At 30.0% G+C, this 8590-nt stretch overlaps 1 long non-coding RNA gene across 2 annotated transcripts; it reads right to left on the reverse strand.

Moving 5' to 3' along the window:
• Nucleotides 1-1445: 1445 nt before the first annotated feature.
• On the reverse strand, nt 1446-8183 carry LOC127733206 (uncharacterized). Of its 2 annotated transcripts, none has more exons than XR_007996908.1 (8): nt 6899-8183; nt 5971-6021; nt 5316-5390; nt 4719-4811; nt 4159-4404; nt 2935-3004; nt 2521-2572; nt 1446-2089 (listed from the first exon to the last, which is right to left on the reverse strand). It is a non-coding gene; the product is annotated as an uncharacterized LOC127733206 (long non-coding RNA). The 2 variants fall into 2 exon arrangements; XR_007996907.1 differs by having other exon boundaries at nt 1447-2089; nt 5316-5408.
• Nucleotides 8184-8590: the final 407 nt, after the last annotated feature.

Below are 8590 nucleotides of genomic sequence, written 5' to 3' on the forward strand. Positions count from 1 at the left end.
AGACACCAACAAGGGCAATATAATAATATCATGAATATAAGTACTAAAACATGAAAAAAACCTGAGTTTGAACATATGTTAACAAAAACATTCAATAAAAGTTGTATCAAAGTAATTTTCAAAATTGTTTTAAACAAAACATAACTTTCAAATAAAACATCAAAACACAATTCAGTAATATAAAGGCATTACTTAAAGGGGCACTAGTTGTCAAATTCATGTTCACTGATTTGACTCAAATTGTCATATTTGATTATAACAATGTAAAACTTTTATCCAAATAATAAAAAGTCTAAACTAAACAAAATACCCTGCAGGGCTACATAATATGTAGCTTCGTTTCGTGTGTATTTTAGTCTAGATGCAATCTAATTAACTGTCTAGTTGACCCCCCAAAGACCTCTGATTGCCATATATGTGATATATACATAAATATAGATATAAATAGATATCAGACTCATGCATTTGGATTTCACTTTCATTAATGATTGAACAAAACAAAAAAAATCACATTTTGTATTCATTATATATCTTGTAGCTAGTGCCCCTTTAATCTTGAAGCTGTAAACAAGGCACAAAAATGTAAGGAAACTAAGTTCTAGGACAATTGGCATGTTGATAAAATAGTTTCATATTATTGTACAGTGGCACATATTGAATGGTCAGCAAATATAATATAATGGAAAAAAATCACCAAAAGACATTAATTGAAGAAGCACTATAAAAATGATTAAATTAAAAAAAAATAACTGGTTATGCATAAGAGTAGTATGTAATCAGTTATTTTAATCAAAGTACACAATGTGCATGGTATGCATGGTATGTATGGTATGTATGTGTTGTGTACACGTAATAATGTTTTCATTAAAATGTTCTGGAAATTTTTCATACATTGTTTCATGCAAAATTATATATAAAAAAATCTTCTCGTGTACAGAATTTTTTTTTGATCAATACTATGTATTATATATATTTGACTGTATCTTGTAGTCCTTGTATTATTCATTTATTGTTTATGATTTAATGCATTAAAAACACTCATTATTAGAATTTGTATACAACATACACATGACATAGTTATACCATACGCATACATATACCAATAAATTCAAAATCATGGATTTAGTCATAAGAACCAAGTTCTGTGATATGAAGGCATTACAGATTATTCCAGTTACATTAGCACTAACATGTTATATTCAATGTTAAAAAGCACTAAAGTGTAATTCTCAAGGTGAAGCACTAACATGAAATATTTAAGGTTAACCAGCACTTCAATGTAATTTTCCAGGTTTTACAGCACTTAACATTTCTTGAAGAGGAAGAGTTGAACATTGGAAAATAAAATCTTAAATTCATGAACCTTGTAACACTTGAACAACAACAGCATGAACATACACATTAAAGTATATTTCTAATTAAAAGTTGTAATATTTGACTTGTCTTGACATGTCAAGGCTTATGGAAGTGTAACATCATCATGCTGATCACTATCAGATATAGTTTATTCTTTAATCATGTATCCAGAAGCAATACACACTATTGATCAGAGAAGTCGTTAACAATGTGTATGGGGCAATTTTACTCGCATAAAACAACTAACTTTCTTAATGTTTGATATCAAAATTTTGTTTTGCTTTATCGAAATTTAAAGTTATTTCAAAAATATATGCTTGATAACATATTGAGATAGGGATAATCCTTACATAATGAGTTAATCTTTATACATAAGTACTTCCATAAGCCTTAAAATCTCTTGGTCAGTAAAATGTATGGACATAATGATATCAATTAGTAAAAAAATTTTTGCAGAAAGATTGAAATTTGTTCTGTATTTCTTTGTACTCTTTAATGTGCCAAATCCTGCCATAGGAGTCTTTGGTGACTACTTCAACATTGGTTTCGAAAATGAATTCTTTTCTGACACAGGATGTATCTTCCTTGGCAGGCCATTTGAAATCATTTCGGGTTGATATCTTTTTCATAAAATTAATTTTAAAAGTGTCATCCACCTTTTCCACAACAAGACCAGCGAACCATTCGCTCTCATATGCAACAGCGACGTATTAACCCACTTTGATTTCATCATCTGAAAAGTAAATTGAAGTAATTAAAAATAAATCTTGACTATGCTAACCCTAAAGGGCTAGAAAAAAAAATGAGACTATTTTTTTACCAAAATAAATTAATTCACAATATACATATGTCCTGTCCTCCGACTACCACAAACACACTATTAGCTAGTTTAATTTAGAATATGATAAAAAAAATTCTAGTATCTTCTACACTTTCATAGATTTTTTATATGGTTTGTTGATAAAAATATGATGTATTTCTCTGGTTTATGACACTGGTGTGCATAAAAAAACTTAATCATGTTAATGGATAGGACATTTTCTATTTTGTAGTATTAATTCTAATTATGTTCCATTATACATGTACTACTTTAGGATATCTTTATAATTTTCCATTTTCTTTGTTAATCATGTTTGTTGTTGGTTATTGTCTAATTTTCCTTACCTTTGCTAATGTCAGTAGCCTCAAATTCCCAAATCCCTTCCTAAGTATTCATCTAAAAAAAGAAAACAAAACAATGAGATGTAAATAAACGTCAATTTTCCCTTTCTTGGAAGGATGCAATGAAATAAATATATGAAATTGATATACATAATGTGTTCATTTTTAATCAAAGTCATTTTATGGAACACCATAGAAGTCTTACCATGAACAGTTGGGGATGTCATTATAAAACAATACATTAAATATCAAATCTATATCTTCAAGCATGAAGAAAAAAAGTGTGGAAAACTGATTTGCCAGACTGACAGATGGACAGAGTGCAAACCCAAAGTCCCCTTCGACTTCATTGCTAGGGGACTAAAAAAAAGTTTAATATTAGCATTATACTAACGAAAATTTTAGTAGATATATTACCTGCAGCTGCAAAAGATCCTGGACAATGGGATATCCCAATTCTTCTGTTAGAGTAGCAGCATACAAAAAGCTAAAAATAAAAATAAAGTCAAACAATTTTTTCAAGTTTATTGTTTATGTTGAGACAAATTAATGGTATTTGTCTTATCACTAATTGTAAATTGAGAATGTGATGTAAAAATAAATTCCACATTGTACCTGTAACAGTGTTTTTTTAGTTGTCTGTATATTTCTAATCCTTACTGTTAAGTCCAATTTTGGTTGTATTGCCATTTTTACTTATATTGTGTTTGTTTTGATCACACTTTGTCAATATAATGGCATGCTACTAGACTGTTGTCAAGTGAGAGATTTGGCTAGGTTTAATCCACTCTTATGAGTAAGAAAATGTCTGTACCAAGTCAGGAATATGTCAGTTGCTTTCCATACATTGATGTGTTGGATCATTCTATTTTGCCATTTGAATAAGGACTTTCCTTTGAGTTCAGTATATTTCTTATTTTACTTTTTTCTTGTACATTGTTCCAATATCGTTTTCACTTTACTGTTAAAAGATAAAAAAAAAGGGATGATATGAGGTAAATGTACATGTGACAAAAGCACATAAAATACATGGAAAATAGAAATTATCAATAAACAGGGATTTAATTCCTGTTCCTCATTGACAGTAGTTGTAGAGTCTTCCACAATGAACGAAACATTCATACTTTACAACGAGGTCAAGACAACCCCTAGCGTCAACTTAAGGATGTTCGCTTGTCATATTTTGGAATTTTTGTCAGATTTTCGGAATCCTCTGGTTTTATCCATTCGAATGCATTATATTTTTTTGCCCATTGACCCCCATTTTTCTTTTTATAAATCTTTTATATGTATAATTATAAGCCATCTGTAAAAGTCTTACAAAATCTTTGTTATTTTTTAATAGTTTTTGAGAGCTTTAACTTGTCAATGATAAAGCTATATAAGTTATTTATCCCCTTTCAATATACACTAGTGTTATGAAAAGCTTGTTATTTTGAAACTGAGTAGCGAACTTCCTTAAGTGGTACTATTGATAAAAGATGAACCACAGTTTACCTTCTTAACCCAACCCACCTCTGAATGCCAACTTATGCGATGCTTAAAGTCTGAAACTAATCAATTTAAATAAATTACAAGTTCACTTTACTGATAGTGTTATCTCTTTGATCATTGTTTCTTTTCTTCATATTTGTCACAAACCTGTCGTCTTGCAGAACTTCTTCGTAATGTGTTTCTTCTTCTTGTACAATTTCTTTCTCTTGAGTAACATCTTTTTCTACATCCTCTTGGTCTTTTTCTTTCTCTTCCTTCTCTTGATCTTTTTCTTTCTCTACCTTCTCTTTCTCTTCCTCCTGTTGATCGTTTTCTTGCTCTACCTTCTCTTGATCTTTTTCTTTCTCTACCTTCTCTTGATCTTTTGCTTTCCTATCCTTTTGTCTATCAACTCTGACAAGAGAAAAAATACATTGATAACTTGTGACAAATAAGAACTCTTACACAACATGTAAACTTTCCAATTCGACATGTTAAAGATAAAAAGATTTTTATATATATATAAAATGACGAAGGCCGTAATGGCCGAAATGTATGGAAAATTGTGTTATAGTTTTTATTATACGATCATATATATATGTCGAAAATAGTTGTTGCAGTACCACTGAAACTTGCATATATAAATGCATTGAAATGGGGTATTCAAGATTTCATTTTAAAACAAATGAAAACATCTCATAAAATAGAAGCCAAATACTGCTACATACTTGTTTATAACAGGACTCTGGTCACTGTCATGACTGCTTATATTGATCTTATCATTCTCACTTTCACTACTCTCAGTACTGCTACTTTGGATGCTGTCAAAAAATAAGAAATTGTATTATTTCGGTCATTTTAAATGAATTGATGAAAACATAATACAACATAAACAATTCAAGTGAGATGTCTTAAGGATGTATTAAGTTAAGGTTTTGTAATTATTTGTCAGATGTTTGGACTCTTTTTTTGTTTTTTCCTAAGATTTAGTCCCATATTACCCATTTTTTTGCATACAAGACTTCAAATAACCAGCTCATAAAAGGTTCCTAACAAAATTTGTAGATTTAATTTCTAATGTTAAAGACCAAAAAAATACCAAAGCTAACTAAAAAGACCAGAATAATCAAGATTATGATCTGAATTTGTTCTAAAACTAGTGCTTTTCTGATTTAAAGTATGAATTCCAAATTTTAGATTTTTTATAATTTCAACTAAATACATCTTTAATTCATTTGTGATAACAGTTACAAGTAATTTAAATTGTTTTAGACAAGTTTCAGTGTAAGAATGTATTATATAGATATAAGAAGATATGTGCTTACTAAGTGCCCTTCTTTCTACCACCTCATCCTTTTCCTCTTCCACCTCTAATGCCTTTACCCCTTCCTCCATGTGGCCTGCCACGAGAAGTACCTCTTTAAATAATTAAAAAGTATATGTAATTTTTTAATCAGGATAATATTTGGCAACATCTCAGTTTTTCTTTTTGTGTGATTAAATGTTTATGCTGTTGTTTCTTTTTTTATGCGTGCTTGACTGTTGTTGTATTATTTCAAGTTATACATATGCAGAGAGTAAATATTGGCAACTTATCGACTTGCAGAAGTCATTTGTTGCAACTTTTGATTCCATAAATTCATTTTCTCTTAAACATAGACTCATTCAACAGGTTCAAGTAATATTTTGTTTTCAAATTTTTCAAACTCATGAAACATTTAAGACCTCTATGATTAAATTAATTTTCAATTGTGTCTATAGTTTCTGAAAAGGATTTTTACACAAGAATTGTTGAACCTTATATTATATGATTATGGTAATATACTTAAGTATACTTAATTTAAATGCACATTGACTCTTTCATTTAAATTTTTGCTAATCTTTTTCTTTTCCTAAAGAACTAATTGCCTTCCTTATAATGTATATTGTGTAATTGTGGTATAACCCTTTATAGTTTCTAGTGATATAGAGATATGTTACCTGTTAGGTAGCATCCTGGAAGGGATGCATGTTGCTTTAGTGGTTGGTTTCCTACAAAGTAAAATATAAATTTAATTCAGATCCCAACATTCACACAGTTATTACATTGACCATTGACTGATAGATCAATACACTGTAAAAATAATTTATTTAAGCACAGGCCAAAAAACAACTTAATTTGTAATTGCAAGTAACCGAGCAATAAACATGATAAAATAACTCTTACCTGACAACACTAGATACTATCAAATAATCGAGACTTTTAGGGATGTACTTAGGTGATGTTTTGTAATTTTTATCAGATTTTCAGACTTCTTGGTTTTTTTTCCTATGATACAGGGTAAAGTATTTTGCCCCATAACAACCATTTTTCTTTTCATATAAGACTTCAATCATTTTTTGTCAATAGCTCATATAAGGTCATTTCTTAAAATTTAAGCAGATTGTATGTAGACTTTTTCTAACGATTTTTAAACCCAAATAATACCAAGGCAAATATAAGGTAAAAGTCTGAGTCAGCCTTTTATTCCATTTTTTAAAACTCAAATATCTTGAAAAGGAGCTACATAACCTATCAATATTTTCAGCTTATTTTATTCTGTAACTAATGCTCTTTCGACTTATCAATTTAAAATCCTTGAATTTCTCCTTAGTACATCCTTCAAATATTTCTAGATTAAGTCCTTGTCTCTTTCTTGTTACAAAGGTATAGAACCACTTATTCCACACGTTAATTAAAGGTATGTTGAATTTTTCAGCACAAGTCAGGATAAGGTATAGTTTTGACATGAAATGACTGCTACTTTATTTAAACTTAAAACAAAGTAGCCATTAATACTCGAAATTGCAGAGTTTAACATAGAAAGCAAAGGGCTATGAATTAATGGTTTTACACCTAAAGAGATGTTAATTTTAAATGATTTTTTACCTCTGTTTAAATGCTTCTTCATACAGTCTTTTCCTTGCTGTCTTTCTTTGTTCAAATTGCTGTTGTGCTTGTTGTGGTTCAATATGCTGTTGTTGTTGTTTAGGATGCTGTTCTGGTTGTTGTTCAGTATGCTGTTCTGGTTATTGTTCAGTATGTTGTTGTTGTTCAATATGCTGTTGTGGATTTTCAGGCTGTTGTTGTTGGTGGGGTGGTGATTCATGGTTGACTTGTCTGGAAAAAATATAAATCCCATTCATGCCAATACAACAAACTGTCATTAAAACAATTGATACTGCAATGTATTTAACAGACTTAGTAAAAGAATTCATTCTGGTGGAGTAAAATATAATTATTTATTATCTCATCACTTGGCATCTTGTGTCTTACCTTAACTTCTACAAAAATCTTATACTCTTAATTTCAAGTGTTATTCGGTCATTACAAGTGTTATTTGGATAATAACAGTGTTATTCGGTCTTTCGAGGTACCGTCATTTTTCTGTTAAAGTCGATTATCAATATAATCCATATAAAGAAGAGAAAAACGTCTCCGGATTCATCACTATTTTTCCGGATTACATTGTTTGTGTATAAGAATCATTTGACATCAATTACTGATTAAGGATATTAGTTACCCGAAATATTTAACATTTGTTCATGTCTCTTTTCTTGTTATTGATACAACTATTTTATAAAAGAAGAAAAAAAATGAAGAAAAAAAATTATTTGAGGTGTCCAGTGGTGGTTTGCAGAGTGGTAGTGTTATAGACTCTCCTTTTCTGTTCGATTTTTGGGGTGTTCGGTGGTGTTCGGTGGTGAAAAGACCTACCGCTTAAAATATACGGTCATAAACCGCACAAGTTCGTGCTTGTGTCAATTAATTTATTCCAGTCATGTTTTCGTACCAATGTGTTCCACGATTCTTGCGCTTTGGATATTATTCACAGTCCAAATTCCCTGACACAAAGTCATTGTTTAAATAAAAAAATCTACGGTTTTCTAATACTGAAATTTGAGACATACAACGATTAGCGTTCTTGGGACACCGCCTATTACTCGTAACCCGAATATTTCATGCCCTTCTAGTAATCAATCTATATTCTCAGAAGATAATGTTGTCATCATTGAGCAGCAGAATATTTCGAATTAATCATTTTGGATATATTACTCGAGGAGAAATACGAAAACTGAAATTTGAAACAGGAAGTTTTCAATGAAACGAAATTATCGGCAGTTACCGGTAACGGAAATGAACAAAATACGGAAATCGTAAATCTTTAAAAAATTGGGGCGGGCGGGGATGAAAATCTATCAATTTAATTTTAATTGGCCTAATTTTATTATCTCCCCTTTTTTATTTTTCAAGTGAAACCTTTTAAGACATAATTTTGAAAAATTCTATCAACAGCTTTAAAATTTAAAAATTTGGTTGGACCTCATATTCCAGGTTATTTGAATTATTCATATATGTGTACAGTTATCTAACTTAAAATAGTTTACTGCGACTAGACTATTTACCTTTCCCTATTGTTCAATTGACAATACAATTGGGACATTTAAATTGACCAGTTGTTATTGTTAGAGTTGAGTCTACCTTGATGCTACCTGTACTGTTTTTTCCTAGTTCACCTAACTCAACCTTGCAGCATGCTTTTTTCCTGAAGTTTTTCTTCACCTAGGGTTATTCTATTAT

The sequence above is a fragment of the Mytilus californianus genome, unplaced genomic scaffold (genome assembly GCF_021869535.1).
Source record: "Mytilus californianus isolate M0D057914Y unplaced genomic scaffold, xbMytCali1.0.p SCAF_3, whole genome shotgun sequence".
NCBI classification, from domain to species: Eukaryota; Metazoa; Mollusca; class Bivalvia; order Mytilida; family Mytilidae; genus Mytilus; species Mytilus californianus.